Source organism: Puma concolor, chromosome F2 (assembly GCF_028749965.1).
Source record: "Puma concolor isolate L17-30 chromosome F2, mPumCon1.1.hap2, whole genome shotgun sequence".
NCBI classification, from domain to species: Eukaryota; Metazoa; Chordata; class Mammalia; order Carnivora; family Felidae; genus Puma; species Puma concolor.
Genome location: NC_141684.1, coordinates 15,538,900 through 15,557,925, shown reverse-complemented (window position 1 = coordinate 15,557,925; position 19,026 = coordinate 15,538,900). Strand labels below are relative to the sequence as shown.

Sequence of the window (19,026 nt, the reverse complement as noted above, 5' to 3'; positions counted from 1 at the left end):
TGCTTCTCTCTCTCTCTCTCTCTCTCTCTCTCTCAAAATAAATAAACGTTTTTTAAAAATTAAAAAAAAAGAAATGCGTTATTACTATACTATATATAAAGTATCTAGTTCAGTGTCAGATACATAATATTTACCATGAAAGTTGCTCAATAAATAATTCATTAAAAATGTTCCAGAACGTGTCAGTGACTTTCCGGAGGCCAATGTCAGTGTCAAGGCCAGAGCTAGAATGCATCCTACAACACTACTCTCAGTTTGGGGTTTCAAGTCAAGGAACATGGAAGGAGATTTCTCTGTGGAAGTCGGAGTGGGGTGGAAGGGAGTGGGCCCCTGAATGTGATTTTGAGAGAGTCTGATTCCTCAGGCTAAGTCAGTGATGTCAGCCCAGTGTGAAAATGCATGTTTCAGAATAGAACCAGGAGGGTTAAAATCAAAGGTGAAGTCATCTGAGTAGCAGGACTCCATCAAAACAGCACTGTAGCAAAAAGATGATTACAGTTTGGGACGGGTTGCTTTGATGCACTGGGCTAAGTGTATATTGTATGTATATGACTGCACATGTATATAACATACGACTGCACTTGTGTGCATCCCACCCGTTCTGCCTGCTTCCCTCAGCAGATTTGGATTGGAGTCCTTTTGGTTCCTTCACATGTTCGGTAATGAACCAGGGATAATTCACTCTCTGGGCTTGAATTTCCTTTCCAAAATGAGGATTTAGATCTAGGTGAGCCCCTTTATCTACTGTCATGGTTTAAATGTTCATTTCCCAATATACCCTACAGCACAGATATTTTAAGACAAAACATGGCCACCGCATCCCACAGGTGAATGATCCTGTGTGTGTGCAGAGGAGCACCATGTGTTGAACGGAGCCTACAGAGAAAAGCATGCAATAGCCCTGGTAAAGAAACCCCTGGTACTTAACATTTCAGTAACGAAGGGGAGAAAAATCACTGTTTTGTGAATCAACCAAAGTACTCCGTAGTTATCACAGAATTCCTGTCCTTACCTGCAGTTTTCTGTGGATTTACCTAGTTTGTTGTGTAACATTTATGTGGACACTTTTGGGCTGGATGGTGTGCAAGAGCGAGTTTATGCAGGCTGAACCCCAGCTTCATTCATCTAGGGAGAGAGTGCAAAGGTGGTCAAGTTCGGAAGGTTGGAAATGCTAGACTTTTTTTCTTTTCTACCAGAAAACGGCACTTAATATTCATGTGTAGTCTGGATCCAGTATCATAGGCTTTTACTGTTTATGGAAACATCGCGGTTTTTTTGCTTTTTTAATTTAGCTTCTGTCCTCTGCTCTTACTGTTCTTATGCATTTGGGCTTGTGACTTGAGTAGCTTTTGAGAAATAGCAGCTAAAGCCGTCATTGGAGGTTCATCACACATGAGGTCTTTTGATACAGCTCTTTTATTAGTATCTTCAATTCTGGGAATTTAATCGGTACTTACTCTTTAAATTTCTTCTTGCCTGAGCCATTATATGTTTTCTCAGAACAAATATTTGGTCCTTATGATTTTGTAAGCATGGGGTTTAAAGATTAGCTTTGAAAATAGGTCAGGGAAATTCACCTACTTAGCTTTACAGCCAGTCAGGTAAGGCAACTTATAAAAGCAACTCAGAAGCTTTTGAAAACCATTTGTGAAATCAGTCTTTTGTAATTCTGTGAAAGCTGCTATCTGTATAGCTCAAGTACGAATCAGACCTTCCTTCAGTTTTGCCGGCCCCTCATGCATCTGTTCGTTATTATTCATCCATTCATTGTTCATGTATTAATTCACCGAATACTGCTGTAGACACGGGGGTAACAGAGGTATATATGGAAGCCCGTATTTGTGCCTGTTCTTTGCCAGGCGCTTTGAAACTTGAGCAGTCAATGCTTATAACAGCTGCACAGGCTGGTTGTGATGGTGTGAATGCTACAGTGGGGGTCCAGGTGCTTTCTTAAACTCCCTGGTAATCTGTGGGACTTTAGGTGAGACCGATTCTGTGACTGTTTCCTCATCACTGAAATCATCTTGCTCACCCTCTTTACTTCATAGCTTTGATGTGATAGTGAAATAGTGATGAGATGAAATAAGATAGTAATAATAAAGTAATGAAATGAAATAGTGATTTTGAGAGAGATTTGAAAATTATCAGGCATTGCGTAAAGACGTGATAATCTGGTGACTGTGATAGTGGTTTGGACCATTTTCTTGCTGCTTTGGACAGGATTAAGGATGAGTACGTTTTTATTGTTCTCCTGAACCAGATCGGTATGTAGATGATGGACAGCCTTAAACCATTTCTTCCACATGTACCACTACCTTATCTCCCATCCATGGGGCATAGAGTTTCTAGAGATGTCACTGTGGGAGTGATGCCTATAGCTGGTAAAACATGTCTGCAAGTATTACACTGCATGAAATCAACAAGTATTAGTTAAGTGCTCAGACTAAGTGGGCAGAGAGAGGCATAAGGGATAAGATGGCATCTGTCTTCAAAGTGGCCAAATATAAATCATTACCTTAATTGCAGCTTCCTAAGGACTTGCACAGAGGTGTCCAGTTGGCCCTATAATGTTTCCAGGGGCCCTGTCTCTTAGACATCCCTTGTATCCCTTTTGGATCATGGAAGAGATCATCTTGTGAGGAAACTAAAAAATTACTTCTAGCTTCACGTTTGATACACTGCTAAGTGTTAGGTCTACCGCACTGATGCTCTGGGATGAGACGAGAGGTGAAAGCTTCCCTAGAGCAAACCCAGTTTTGGACTAACTCAAGAATTGCTCTGAAATATCAGTCCTACATTACAGAGAGATTATTGGGTTACACTCACTGCTATTTCCCATTGCCTAGAACAGTGCCTAATGACAGACTCACTAAAAATGTTTTGAATAAATAGAAGCCTCAGCCTGCCGTATAGAGCTCTTCTGATACTCTGATAATCCCAGATGGCTTTTTTATATATAAAAAAAAAATGTTTATTTTTGAGAGAGAGAGAGAGAGAGAGAGCATGAGCAGGGGAGGAGCAGAGAGAGAGAGAGGAGGACAGAGGAACCGAAGCAGGCTCTGTGCTGACAGTACAGAGCCCATCGTGGGGCTTGATCCCATGAACTGTGAGATCATGACCTGAGCCAAAGTCAGACACTTAATTTACTGAGGTACCCAGGTGCCCCCAGATGGCTTCTTGAAGATAGAAGCTATACTTTATCCATCTCCAGATTTCCAGTGTGTGGCACATAACTGGGTGTTCTAGGTGTTTGTCAGATGAACACATAGACCAGAATAACCAGGACTGTGACGGATGCCCCACAGGAGTGCCTGATCTCTCTCCAGAGAAGCCCTAAAAGACAGAGAAGGACTTGCTCCCAGGAAGTCTGAGGCATGGTCCAAAGTGGCCCGCAACAAATGGGAAGTTTCACTGAAGTTTCTTGTCTTCGTTTCGGTTTTTCCTAAGCTTTTTGATTTGTTTTCTCTTATTATAGTATAGTTCACCCACAGTGTCACGTTAGTCCCAGATATACAGCAGTGATTGAGCAGCTCTGCATTATGCTGTATGCTCATCTCAGGTGTAGGCGCCATCTGTCCCCATGCAGCGCTGTTACACTGCCACTGACCGTGTTCCCTGTGCTGTACCTTTTATCCTCGTGACTTATGCATTCGGTAACTGGAAGCCCGGATCGCCCCTCCCCCCCACCCACCGCCCCTTCACCCATTTTGTCCTCTCCCTTCCCCTCTGGCAACCACCAATTTGTTCTGTATTTATGAGTCTGTTTCAGCTTTTTCGTTTGTTTCATTTTGTGTTTTAGAGTCCATATGCAAATAAAATCATACGGTGTTTGTCCTTGTCTGACTTACCTCACTCAGGATAATATGCTCTAGGCATCCATGTGGTCACAAATGGCAAGATCGCATTCTTTTTTATTGCTGAGTAACACTCCGTTGGATATATGTACACCGTGTCTTCTTTATCAGTTCATCTATCAGTGGACACGTGGGCTTCTTCAGTATCTTGGTTATTGTAAATCATGCTGGGGGAGAGGCAGAGAGGGAGACCCAGAATCCGAAGCAGGCTCCAGGCTCCGAGCTGTCAGCCCAGAGCCCGATGCGGGGCTCAAAGCCCACGCCTAACCGACTGAGCCACCCAGGCGCCCCACACCTATCTTTTCAAATTAGTGTTTTTGTTTTCTTTGGGCAGATACCCAGTAGTGGAGTAACTGGATCCTGGGGTATCTCTGTTTTTAATTTCTTGAGGAGCCTCCATACTCTCTTCCACCATGGCTGCACCAGTTTGTATTCCCACCAACAGTGCATGAGGGTTCCTTTTTCACCACATCCTCACCAACACATACCGGTTCTGATGGGTTTAAGGCAGTATCTCATGGTTTTGATTTGCATTTCCCTCATGATTAGTGATGTTGAGCATCTTTTCTGTTTTAAATGTTTAGTTATCTGTTCATTTTGAGAGACAGAGGGCACAAGCAGGGGAGGGACAGAGAAAGAGGGAGAGACAGACAATCCCAAGCAGACTCTGCGCTGTCAGCGTGGAGCCCAGCACGGGGCTCGAGCTCCCGAACCGTGACATCATGACCTGAGCCGAAATCCAGCGTTGAGTCCCACGCTTAACTGACGGAGCCACCCAGGCTCCCCCGGCATCTTTTCATGTGTCTCTTGGCCTGGAGTTTCTGTTCTAATCTCTGCTGTTTTGTTTTAGATTTTCTACTCTATTCATGTCCCTTTCAAAAAATAATTCTCCGAAGAATGGATACAATCAGTATTCCAAGAAGCTACCTCGGGTATACCCTCTGCTGAGTCCTCTCTCTGTCTGTTACACGCAGTGGCACCTACCTGCCCATGCGGCCTGGCACAGGATGGGGCAGGCTCTTCTTTGAAGCCGCTTGAGAACCACGGAAGAGACCGAAAGGCCCAGAGAGCACTGGCACAGGAGAGGAGAGGGGAGCGGGACAGCTGGCCACAGTTACCTCCTGGGAGTTTTATTGGGCCATCTTTCTGCCTCATGACTCCATTCTTCCTAAAGTAATAATAATGTTTTTTAAATGTCCCCACCTCTTCCAGTCCCTTGCCCCATGCAAGTATCTCCTTTACTCTTTGCAGCAACCCTGAGAAAGTGATGATTCAGTGTTTTCAGTGTTCCTGTTGCACAGATGAGAAATCGCAGACCAGCAGCAGGGCTAGAGCTGGGGAGAAGTGAGTGAGGCACTTGCCTGGGGCGCAGAGTTTAAGAGGCTGCCAAAAAGTCAATAGGCAAGATAAATAACATTTTGTATGCAGTCTTTAAAAAATTAAGATTCGCAGGATCTGACAGGGCCAGGATTAAGGTGAGTCGTGCGGTTAAGTACAGGATTGGGTTCTGTCCTAACATAAAATTTTACTTTGTTCATCATGCATTTCTTTTGGGCATTCATTTTGATGGCTCCAATATCACGTTAAAATAGGACTTGTTCTGATTAGTGAGTTTCTGTGTACTCTCTTCACTTTGGCCCCCAGGCCGCTGCCTCCCTCACCTCCCCCAGGATGCAGCCCGCCTCACAGATAGATGCCCTTGATCATACGCCTGTCCATAGCAGAGCCTACTTTTGGAGCAAGGCTTCTGGCCTCTTTCTGTCACACCACACAGCTACCTAAAATACCTAATCTTCTTTGCCTCTGAGCCTCTGTTGGTCTTTTGTTGTCGTCGTTTATTTTTTCTTCTGCTTTTAAACCCTGTTATGTGAGTCTCTTTATTACCCCCTCATGGTCTTTCCGCATATTTTTTTCTGTAAGTATGTAATTATGTACCCTCTATGGTTTTAAGTTATTTGACTTCTAAACATTTCTGGATGAATCTTCTCTCAGGGGCACACTATGAAATCCCTGCCTTGCTTAGAACTAGATTCTGTGACTCAAATTAAGAACGTTATGAGTATAGCTAATTCTACATGAGCTGAGGGAGAGAAGGTTTTTTTTTTTTTTAAACCCTCAAATTATAGAATGATTTAGTGATTAGAATAACAACAAGGAATTCAGCAGCATGTCCCTGAAATCAAAATTCCTACCGACTTTGCTCTTTAGTGAGTTTCTTGGATAATGAAAACAGTCCATGGTAATGAGCAAACAGCACTGTCCGTGTTCACCTTCTATGGCGGGAGGGCACATGGGACTACAGGGAGGTATAAATGATCTCTTTCTCTGAAGATCATGTTTTTCTAAAGAACTTATCAATTGGTCCTGCTATATTGTTGGGAAGGACAGATCATTTTCCTTATACATGCCTTACTTCTGAATACTTTACAAGCATCCTTGAGAATTTCAGGTCTAGTATACCTGTTGGTGGAAGGGTCGGGGTGGAGTTGGTGGTGAACAAGAAAAGAAAGTACTGGAAGTTTTGAGATTAGAAATAGAAGGGACAGGCACCTGGGTGGTTCCATCAGTTTTCTCTCTCTCTCTCTGTCTCTCAAAATAAATAAATACATTTTTAAAAAAGAAATAGAAGGGAAAATAAAAGACAACAGTGGTAGAGTTTGGGGGTTTTTGTTTGTTTGTTTTTTGCAACTAAGTCTTAGCAGAGATGAAGGGAGTTGAGGGCAAGGAAACAGACCTTAGAATTATTTATGCTGCAGTGTCTGTTGAGAAGGAGGAGGAGTGATGTTAGCAGTTACCGTGGCCCTGAGAATTTCACCGGATAAGAACTCTGCTTTATAAACAAAGGCCATGAACATTTGGTTTGAGGACCAGACAGAACATCTGTTCTCTTTATTGCTTTCCTTTAGTGAGCACAAACATGTCTGTAGGCTTCCATCCATGTGGTATTTTTATGGGAGATTGTGAGAAGTGAGACTACAAGGTCAGGACCAAATTGCTGAGGGAGCTGAATGCTGTGCTAGGAAGTGGATATCTTACAGGTGATACTAAAACTACGGGAGACTTTTGGTATAAACAAAAGTCTATGCCAAAAAAAGGTTTATATATGCAAACGGTTTAATCTGGTGGCATGATGAAGGAAAGAGAAACTGGAGACAGGGACGATACTAGTTTGTGTGTTAAAGCAGTAAGTATTTTGAACACTGTTTTTAGTTAGCTAAATTCAAAAGGTAGACTGCAAGCCATGTGTCAGAGGCCATTGGCATTCGTCACCAGCATATAGACTGGTTGTTGGAAGGAAGGAGAGGGGCAGGTGGGTGGCTCAGTCAGTCGCACGTCAGACTTCAGCTCAGGTCATAATCTCGTGGTTCTGAGTTTGAGCCCCAAGTCGGGCTCGCTGCCGTCTGCCTGTCGGCACAGAGCCCCCTTCAGATCCTCTGTGCTCCTCTCCCTCCCCTCCCCTCCCCTCCCCTGCTTGTGCTCTCCCCAAAATAAATAAATATTTTTTTAAAAAAAAAGAAAGGAGGGGGGACCCCCAGGTTGTATCATGAATGCCCTAGAGAATGGCCAATCTTTACCCACAAATGCAGAAGGAACTGTTTGCAAGTGAAGGAAAAGATGGTGTGTTCCATTTCACACATGTTTTCTTTGAAGCAGTGATGTGATGAGCAATTAAAATATCCTTTAGGTGGTTGGAGGTGCAGCCCTGGGACTGGGAGAAAGAAGAAGGCTGAAAGTAATTATTTAGAAGTCGCACACTCCAATATAGTGTTGAAGTTTTAGCAGACGCAACACAGAGGGCTGAGATGGACACACACATCCATTGGCTAGAAAGAGAAGGGAACTCGAGGCTGAACGGTCTGTGATGGAGGACTGCTGGATCCCAGAGGAGCAGCAGAGCCAAGGGAGGGAATGGTTTCAGGAGGGCTGGTGTTGCCCCGCAGTGCTGGAGCTTGGAGACCAAACCTAATGAGTAATCGCAGGAACAGACTTGGGCTTAGAAAACAAAAATCGAAATCCAAGAAGAGGGAGAGTGTCAGGAAGTTAGAAGCTAAAATCAGAGGTGATTCTGTTGGAAGACCATTGTGTGAACTTCAAATGAAGTTTAATCCTTAGACTGCCATCGATAGGTGACATTTAAATCTCTTGTGTTTTATCAATCTCAAAGACTCATCTTTTTTTAAAAATATTTCAGTATATAGTCCAATTCTTTTTTGTAAAAAAAATGTTTATTTATTTTTGACAGAGAGACAGAGCATGGGCGGGGGAGGGTCAGAGAGAGAGGGAGACACAGAATCCAAAGCAGGCGCCAGGCTCCCAGCTGTCAGCACAGAGCCCGACGCGGGGGCTCGAACTCACAGACCGCGAGATCATACCTGAGCCGAAGTCGGATGCTCAACCGACTGAGCCACCCAGGCGCCCCAACAGAGACTTATCTTTTTAATCAGCAGATATTTGGGGAGAGATCTTTTGTATTCGCACCGAATATGAGCTTCTTAACGGCTGCTTTTGCTCATTCCCCAGAATAGATGAAGATAAATTTGGCTCTTTTACTTTGAGTAAGAGAAGCCGGTTTAAACATGTGGCCGACTTGGTTTTATGTGTCTAGTAGCATTCCAGAGCAAGGAAATAAAATACTGATTTTCTTTCATTTTTTTCTCTTCAATCTGTGGCGCAAACAAAACCGTCCCATCCTAAAACGGCCTTCCTCTGTATTCCACTTACTGCTTGATTAATTTCTTTCCTGTCCCTTGACATAACTTTGGAAGAGGAGGGGTTTTTTTTTTTTAATAGTAGGAGTTCTGATAGATGTGAACATTCCGTGATCACAGCTTTCTACAAAATCATTAACGCTCTTGTTTTATGTTTTGTGTTTGCTTCTTGGCAGTAGTTCATGGAATCGGACTGAATCGAAAAGCTTGCAGGCAAACTTGAATTGTGTAGCTCCGTATTACAAAGGACAACTTAATTCACTGAGTCGTCATAACAAGACATCCTGAATCAGTTACTGTCATCACCTGCAGTTAAAAATAATCGGTCAAGAGCCTTTTACCAAGCTGAGGGCACAGCAGAGTTAACCAGTGTACCTGGTTAACCTGTGCACTGGAAGCTTTTGCTCATGCACTCCGTCATTCATTTAACATTTATCGAGTACATACACACTTCGTGCCAGGCTGAAATAAAGGCCAGTCACTGACCTTGGGGTTCTTCAGAACCAGCATCTGGTACAAAGCACACAAATTTTTTTTTTTTTTTTAATGTTTATTTATTTTTGGGACAGAGAGAGACAGAGCATGAACGGGGGAGGGGCAGAGAGAGAGGGAGACACAGAATCGGAAACAGGCTCCAGGCTCCGAGCCATCAGCCCAGAGCCTGACGCGGGGCTCGAACTCCCGGACCGCGAGATCGTGACCTGGCTGAAGTCGGACGCTTAACCGACTGCGCCACCCAGGCGCCCCCAAAGCACACAAATTTTAATACCGTGTGGTAGTAGATGTTACAGTAGCAGTAAGCATCGGGAACTGTAAGAGCAGTGTGAGGAGAGTAGGATAAGGAAAGAAGTAAAAAATGAACTGGAAACAGTATATGCGATTATGCAAATCCTTATGACAGATTTAAGGAGGAGGGGAAACTGGAGACAGGAGGGCAGGAAGAAGACAAGTCTTCCTGAAGGTACTGTTAAGGTGGGCACAGAAAGAAGGAACTGAATTCGAGAGGTATTTGGGAAGTAGCAGTAACGGGTTGAATGGAAAAGATAGGAGGTGGTAAGAGACGGGATAGAGAGTCAAGGACAGGTTTGCAGCTTAAATGCCAGGGCGGTGGGGGACAAAAGCCAGAAGGGTCAGCCTTTGGCTATCTCTAAACGTGAGAGAGATTACAGCAGCTGAGTCATCCAAGGCTGATTCAGTCCCGGACATGAATCCTACCTGTTCATCTCTGAAACCAACCATGAAATAAATGGCTTTTGGCCTCTCTGAAACTGCGACCTTTGGAACAGTGCTGAATAGGTATGAATCAGGGTTCATGAATTAGGGTTTCTGCTTCAGGGTTCTGGAAGATGCATCCTTTTATTGCAGTAGGATACCCTTTCAACAGTGGTTTCCGGTTGTGCTTTTTAATAACTCTAATCATATGTATGTTTTACATTTCACCTTGATGATGATTATTATGACTTAGCACTGTGTATCTTCAAAAAAAAAAAAAACGCAACAACATTAAGTAATTAATCTGCATAATATCCCTATGAGTTAGTAGGTGATTACTGCCCCATTTTCCAGATGGGAAAACCCAGAGAGATACTCAGTGACCAACCTGCCCGAGGCTCTACAGCCTCACCTCGGCAGAACTGAAGTCTACATCTGCAGTTTCCTTTATCTTATCGCACTCAATACTCATGTTCATTGTCAGTCTTAACTTATTAGATCATGTTTACTATTTCACTTAGAAATCTCAGCATTTAGATACAGAAAAGGGCAAGCAAGATACAGCAAAAAGTGAAAGTGACCAGATGACTCAGCCCTGCCTATGTGGAGGCGGGGAGGGGCCAGGAATAGGAATATAAGCAAGTCTTAACTCCAGTATATCCGGGGAAAGAAGGCCCATTTTCCAGTGGAGCAATGACATCATTCCAGCTAACAGACCAGCCAGTCATTATGTCAGGGAGCCTCCGATGGCACTTCCGTGCAAATTTACCAGTACTCCGCAGCAAGAAAACAGTTATTATAGAAATTGTCTGTCTGTCTTTATATACATAAGGCTGTGTGGTGTGCTGGAAAGAAAAGTGACTTTGGAGCTAGACTGACCTGGGTTGAAATGTCTTCCAAGAGGGAGCTGGATGACACTAGCCGGATCCTCTTCCCACAGCAGAGTGGGAAAGATTACAGGGTGACGTCGGTCAGCTGCCCAGCGTGCAACCTGACAATTACTGCTTCATAAACGGTTGCTGTTATTTGTATTCCCAAAGACGAGATGTGATGCTGAGAGAGCCCTCTGATTTTTTTCTGTCGGATGACAGGACCAGGTAAATTCAACTTCTGATGAATTACAGACTTTTCTTCAAGGAGCCGTTGAAACATTTTGACACTGAGTCAACTAGATAGGGCATCACCCCTTGTTCACTGACAAATATGGGAAGGTAATTTCAGTAGGTCAGTCATCAGTGTGTGCCTTCCAAAACATTATAGTCATGTTACAGTAAACTTTTTATATTTGTTGCGTCACAAAGATTTATTGAAGTGATAAAAGTTATTATGGAAAACAGTGTGCAGTAACCATGGTAACAGTTATTTGATCTCACAGTAATTAGCTAAGCATTCAGTTGCACAATACTTTCACAATGCCTTCCTGGTTAGTTCATTAAACAAAATTAGCTTTTGTTTGAACTGCCTTCCTACGGCGTCCCAAATTTGATTTTAGTTCAAAAGAATTAGAAAGTGTATTTTAAAACTACCTTTCCGACTTACAGCTTATGGACATATTTGAGGTTGCAACTGGTGTTTATTTCATTCTTTATTTAGACCACAGTATGCTGGCGATTCTTCAGATCATCCCCTGAAGTGTGTGTCTTTCAGTTTAGTAAAGGGGGCTTAGGAACGAACGGTAAAGTTGGGAGACCAGTTTCTTAATTCTGGCTCCATTCCTGGCTCAGATGACAGGTGAGGGTCACCTGATATCCTTTCCCGTGACTGTGTTTCTATCCCTATGAAGTGGGGTTGCTGGACTATAAATCTTAGAATCCTGAGATCTCACCAATGTGGGTGTTTCTTGACAACCTGCCTGTCTCCTGATGGGACAGCCTGGAGCCAGTAGGTGCCCACGTTTTCTAAAGCACCCCACGCCAGGTGCCTCTTCTGCCCCGTGTAGCTTAACTCGTGCTGTATTCAGGTCCCTCTCCTTCCGCGAGGTGGAACATATTATAGATGATTCACGTTGGTGATGATGTCATTCTCAGAGGACTTCCCAGAGCTCTTGAGACAAGGGCGTCTCAAACTGTGTTTAAGAAAGGCATAACTGCTGTATACCCCATCCTCATTCACCCCAATATACAAGTGAAGCTTAAGCTATACACACTCTCTGTCAGATTGGAGGTCCCAACCGCAAGGGAAGGCTTCAAGCATCCAAGATTTCAAAACAGAAAATGAAACAAACAAACAAAAATGTTCCAACTAATTTACTGAAAATGAGGAGGTTCTAAAGTTAGCAAAACAGGATTTTTAAAACTTCAGGGCAAGATTTTTGCATGAATTTATTTTTAATTCCTACCAACTTAATGACTTTATTTTAAGCTCATTTAATTTTTTTGAAGATGATACTGGGTTTTAAAAACGAGTTGCTTTCTGATTTGTCAGTCAAGGTCTTCTAAGCTCAGTTAACTGGATGTCACCTACCAGTTTTCAGCTGGGCAAGTGTTTTTGCATATGGGCTATATAACATTTCCAGTTTCATGCATATTTATTTGCCTAATTAGGTTGTTCTCTGTGTATGGTAAATGCTTGTTGAGTTTCAGTGACTAGGGTTAGAATCTAACGATAAGAATCTATTTGTTCTTGATTGGTCTTAAAGTTTGTTTTGGCCAATTTGAAGAGAATAAAAACAATAACAAGAGAATAATAGGTTATCCTAGGTGACCTCAGCCCCTGACTCATTCTTTTCCCCTGTCTTCCTCATTCCTGCCTTTGTCCTGTGTGATTTTGACATCTTTGCTGAAAAGGCCCCTAAAACTCTTCACACTTAATTTCTGTTCCACATACTCTTCCCTTTTCGTAGAAGAGTGGTTTTCTTTCACTGCATTTGGGAAAAAATTTGATGACCTTTGATGCAACTCTCATTGCCGTTTCTGTGAAAATTTCCCCAATTTCTCTCTCACCTTGTCCCCTGTCCCCTAACCCTCTCGTGTCCTTTTTGCCTAATTCTGGGGCACACTTATTATAACCTTCGGTTAAAATGATCTTCACAATGAGCTGTGAGCTCCACTAGCAGGATTCCATTCCATATTCCTCACTGTAACTTTCTATGTGACCTCCAAGACCATGCCTATGGACAGCCAGCCAAACCAGTGGCTTCCGATCTCGCCACTCCCTGACTTCTTAATTCTAGGCATTTGTAATTTTCATCTACTGCCCAGCCACACTGGATATTTACCGTCTAACTCCTTCCTTTTCTGTAGACCTACACAATTTTCTATTTATGGACCTTCAGTCACTTCAAGAAAAGAGGAAGAGAAGTACTATTTATTGAGCGCCCAGTGCATTTTAGGTACTGTCCAGTATGTTTTAGTCATTTCCACAACCCTGTGAGGTATGAATATCCACATGTTTTATCCTGAGAGACTAAGGTTTGGAAAGATTGAATGGCATAAGAAGCTAATAATTGGAAGAGCTGTAACTTGAACACGGGACTCTGTCTCCATAACCCAACCTTTTTCACTTTTCCCAATTTGTTGGCTCCATTTTCGTGACTCAGCCTGACATGAATTCCACACTAAGCCAATTCATTAAAGCAGTCACCACTACCCTGTATTCCTTTGATCTCTTGGCCTTCCGCTGGGCCATTAGTCAGAGATCTACCTCCCCCACTGGGTCTTCTGTCCTGCTCTAGTTTCTAGGTCTCTGCTAAGGAAATGACACACATTCTTCCGGATGTGACTCTTTACAAAGACAGTGCTCAATTTCGTGTAGACAAAGAATGCCCTATCTGCCACTCACATATTACACCTAGCCCCTACAATGCCCGTGATGGACATTGGCAGTCATGAGTTCATTTTCAATATGGCCTTCCAGGAAGCGATTACCAACCGATGAGAATTGATATAGTAGATACAACCCATCTGCCATTCTGTTCTACCCCCTAACTTACCGTGGCTGAGTGGTTTTCCTACTCTTTGTTGGTCTTAACCACTGACAGTAACAAACATCCTAAAACCCTCTTCCTCACTCGTTCCTCCTTCCTCACTTCCAAAAACTGGGTGACTGATTGTTCTCTCAACACACTTTTGCTTTTTGCTTTTGCTCATACTGATTCTTCTGCCTGGCCCACCTTCCTCGTATCCTAGAGTAGTCTCTGTTACAAGCTTCATGAAGGCAACCTGATGTGTATTGTCCGTTGTATATACAGTGCCTGGCAGAGCCTCTGACACATGGTAAAAGCTCATTTAAGTAAAGAAGAAAGGAAGGTACATTTGACACAGGTAGTGTACCGTACACGTATGTATCTTTGCGATTCCTGACCCAGTGAAGTCAGTGTTATTGTCCCAGTTACAGATGAGCAGATGAAGCTCATGGTTACTCTGCCAGTAAACGAACCTGCCGAAATGCCATCTCTTCTGGAAAGCCTTTGACAGCAGCATACCCACCCTGCCTCACATGCTGTCTGAAAGCCCTCTTTCCCCCACTGAGTAATGAATTCCTCGAGAGGAGAGAACGTGCTTTCTTCATCTGTGTCTCGTGTGAGACATAGGCAGAGTGACTGTCGAACCGTCCGATACCCTGTCTGCTGTTTCACTGGGTTGCAGTCCCCACAACAAGCTTCCATCGGCCATCGTCTCCTTCACCTACGTTTCCCTCCCTCCATGCTCCCCCTGTGTCTTTCCTGCAGTCCCAATGGAGGTGTCTCCCCCTCACATTGCCTCTCTGGCTATTACAGTCAAGGCCATCGTGGTAATCATTAGGCACGAGGGGCGCAATGACTAAATAATACTGTTTTTAGAACACTCAAAGTGTCGGAAATCTCCAAAGAAAAAACATTGGCTCAAAAATAGTACAGGATCAACAATAAATATTTAAGCAAACAAATACAGAATCAGGTTTTTTGTCTTCAGTAGATGTTAAATGTATCCATGATTACTGAGAAATCATAGCCAACTATGGAATAAATGAGTAGTAGCCAAATAGTTTCAAAAACAAAGGCAAAAATTCTTTCAAAAATGCTTTGGCCATCAGTTTTGTTTTTTTGTTTTTTTTAATTTTTTTTTTAGTAATCTGTACACCCAGCGTGGGGCTCAGACGACCCCGAGATTAAGAGTTGCATGCTCTTCCGATTGAGCCAGGCAGGCTCCCTGGCCTTAAAATTATTTTTTAAATTTTTTTTAAGTTTATTTATTTATATATTTTGAGAGCAAGAGAGCAAGGAAAGGGCAGAGAGGGAGAGAGAGAATCCCAAACAGGCTCAGCGCTGTCAGCACAGAGCACAACATGGGGCTTGATCTCACAAAGTGTGAGATCATGACCTGAGCTGAAATCAAGAGTCAGATGCTTGCGGGGCGCCTGGGTGGCGCAGTCGGTTAAGCATCCGACTTCAGCCAGGTCACGATCTCGCGGTCCGGGAGTTCGAGCCCCGCGTCAGGCTCTGGGCTGATGACTCGGAGCCTGGAGCCTGTTTCCGATTCTGTGTCTCCCTCTCTCTCTGCCCCTCCCCCGTTCATGCTCTGTCTCTCTCTGTCCCAAAAATAAATAAACGTTGAAAACAAAAAATTAAAAAAAAAAAAGAGTCAGATGCTTAACCGACTAAGCCACCCAGGCGCCCCATAAAATTATTTTTTAAATGTGGCTTATGAATACAACTTTTAGTATGTTTGATGTGATGTTGACGCTGGGACTCTAAAAGTTAAATATATTTGATATCTTCCAAATTGCCTGGGTTCTCAGACCCAGACAGTTGGATTAATATCCAATTAATGCTGGATATTAATTGATTGTAGTAAAGTAACAATGGTCATCATTGTTATGAAGGGAAGGAAGTAAGGATATTTTGTTATTCTACTTACGTTCATTTTATTTTATTGACAAAAAAGAAAAAAGAGACTGAAGGGAATTTCCCCCCACTTATGCAGAATGGGTGCCACATTCCTACGGAGACGTTGAGCAATCTTTGGGGCCCTTGGGTGGTACCAGTAAAAGCCTCTTGAATGTTCTGCCTGGCCCTGTTCAGTGTACTTGCCACCGTGTCTGGTCCCTTTCGAGGATAGGAAGTTGGGGGCGGCACAGAAGCCCCGAGGGCAGAACTTTGCTAGAGCCGGTGAAGCAAAGGGACACCACAGCCAGGACCTGGGAACCGTGCGGGAGCGGAGGGACCTGCGGTGTTTCCATTGTTTGCTTGTGCGAGGCATGCAGGGACTGACTTTCCACTTGCCTTTTACGTCTGGGGGGCTCAGAGCGCTGAACCCACTGTTTTAAGTACTGATCATGCAGTGACCATGTGGACGGTGTGGTCGAGGCATTTCCTCTGCAAGGAGCACCGAATATTTAAAAGTTCGGTAGATTTTTGGTATGTTTGTGCTGCATCAGGAGGAATTCCCCTACCCAGCTTTCTTTTTTTTTTTTTTTTTTTTAACTATAATTTATTGTCGAGTTGGCTAGCATACAGTGTATACAATGTGCTCCTGGTTTTGGGGGTAGATTCCCATGATTCATCGCTTACATACAACACCCAGTGCTTATCCCAACAAGTGCCTTCCTCAGTGCCCATCCCCCCTTTTCCCTGCCCTCCCCCACCCCCACCGCCACCAACCCTCAGTTTGTTCTCTGTATTTAAGATTTTGGGTGCTCTTTTCTTTTTCGTTCTGCAACATAAATTGCAGTCCCAGAAGCTAATTTGCTTTAACCTGTTCAAAAACCACTCTAGCCCTTCATAGCTTTCACTAGCCATGTATCACGTTGGTATGCTGTTGCCGCTGAAGGTTCATACCTAGTATTGTCTCCCTCCTAACCATCTAGCAAGGATGCAACTCACAGTGAGAACCAGGATGGCGTTAGAAATGAGGCACGCTCAGGGGCGCCTGGTCGGCTCAGTTGTTTGAGCGTCTGACTTCGGCTCAGGTCATCATTTCACACTCATGGGTTCAAGCCCCACGTCGGGCTCTGTGCTGACATCTCAGAGCCTGGAGCCTTGCTTCGGATTCTCTGTCTCCCTCTCTCTCTGCCTCTCCCCCACTCGCACTCTGTCTCTCTCTCTCTCTCTCAAATCTCTCTTTCTGTCTCTCAAAATAAATAAACATAATAATAAAGATTTAAAAAAAAAAAGAAATGCGGCGCACTCAGCTGTAGGTTAGAACCATAGTCACAGGTGAAAATATAAAGCATATTAAATATATTATGTGTTTGTATAGTTATTATAATACATTAATCACCTTGGGGTTTTTTTTTAAATGAGTAGATTCATGCAATCTATCATCTCCAAAAGTTTAGAAATGCCAGTATATGGATTTTTCAAAGGAAATCATCAAAAAGGACATTCCACTCTTATTACAAAGCTATTCTAGGGGTAAATATTTTGATAGATGTGGTTCAGTGCACCTGGGAGCTGAGACATGGTTGAGCCCGAGGCAGTTAGCACAGATGGAGCACTGAGATATATTAAGGGTTGTTTCTCCCCCCATATATATTGTAAATGGTTGATTGTGGCAGCAGAAACGTTAGCATTTTCTGAGCCACTGTCTGAATCAGTTCCTTGTGACAAATGGTCTTATTACTTAAGAATGATAAGGACCGTGCTGACTTCTCTCACATGTAGATTTATTATGGTGTGTGATATATGATACAAGCATTTTGTTAAGTAAGGGAACTAATTAGAATCAAGTCACTAAGTTGCTGTGAAGTCCGCTTGGACTTGTAGCAGATACAACGCGAGCGTTTAGCGTTAGGGCATTTATTGGTCATAAGGCAGAAAAGGATGCATTAAGATGGGAAGATTACTACTTTGATTTTTCTTTTTTGGAAGCTAAGTGCTGAGACACCATACAGACTTAAAACATAACTTATAATTTATTAAAGTGATCGAGTACCTCGTCCAGTTTTGCGTCCAATAGGCACGCAATTGGAAATGTTGGCTGCCTGCCATGCTTGCGTATCTTCTTGGGAGATAGGTTACATTAAGCGACGTTTAAACGTTGTAACACTTTTTCCTCCTTTGAGCCGAAGCCCTGTCTTTCATCAGCCTTCAGAAGTTTGTCCTTATGCAGGTGGCATTGTTTATTAGAGGAACGACTTAGTACACCCAGCCGTCCGGAACTATGTAACCATGAGCTTGTATCTTGTCATTTTCTGTGTTTCTGGTGGAACATAAGTTCCTTGCAGGCAGGAAATGAGGCACATCTTTATGTCCTCCTCTGAAGAGTGTTGAATAAATGTTGAAGGATTCATTGCTGAGAAACCGACAATATTCTTTCAGACCCCAAACCTGTCAGCAAACAAATGGTAAAGATGTCTTGGAAGAAACCACCAAGATGTCTTTATTAGTAGGAACGTGGGTATGTGAGCTACTTAAAGGAGTTACACTCCCTCCGGCCCGCTTTTGCTGGAAGCTGGCTCATGGTAAACTCAGTCTTGTGTGTCTGCTAGAAAAAGAAAAAAAAAAAAAAAAAAAAAAGCCCAAATACTCCCTCAGAGAGAAGCTGTATAAAATCAGCACCTGAATTTCGTTTTCCAAAGTGTGTTTCTAAACTGAGGAAATGTCCTTTTAAAACCATTTACCTAAAATGTTCTATGATTGCAACATCTGCTAAGCCTATTATGTTCTTTTATTAAACATTTTTATTGTTCTGTGTGCAAACTGCTTATTTGAAGCAATAAAGCTGAGTTGATTGCAGACTTTCTAACAAGCAGGCATTATTTTTTTTTAACAGTGAAAGAAACTGCGTATTTCCAATCATACATAGTTTAAAAAAATCCTCTTCAGAAATGATCCCATTAAGTACATTTTTAAAGTCTCTCTTTGAAGTCTAGCTGATTGTAACATAAAATGATACTGAATGTGTAATTCTAGCAATACTGTTGGCCCCTTCTAGGTTTTTAGTGTTTTGTTTGCTACCCAGACAAGAGAAAGCCCTTAAGTGTCTGTAGATTATTTAAGGCATAGGATTCAATAGCAAGCCACTGACCAATGGAGGAAATGTTTTTCTTACATTATAATCCAAAATTTCAGTAAGGGCAGTCTCCTTTTATACCAGTGTAGTTCATCGGTGGCTGTGTTTGGATTGCATAAACCTGTCTGATGTAGTGATTAAAGACTTTCTCAAATGCATGTTTAGTTCCCTGCTTGCGGCTCTGCAGACCTCCGGTCTTCCTGAATAGTAGCACAGCTGCAGAGACCACAGAATTTTCAGGACGAAAACCCTGCTCGCCTACCCCAGAAGGGGGTCAGTGAGTGCGAATGTCAACTTTTTGCCTACACCCTTGTGACA

General features: G+C 43.0%; 1 protein-coding gene across 2 annotated transcripts in view; it reads left to right on the top strand.

Annotated features, from left to right (window-relative positions):
• Positions 1-19,026, top strand: part of NSMCE2 (NSE2 SUMO ligase component of SMC5/6 complex) — a 217,202-nt gene that overhangs the window by 123,551 nt on the left and 74,625 nt on the right. The gene's annotated exons all lie outside the window — the stretch shown is intronic.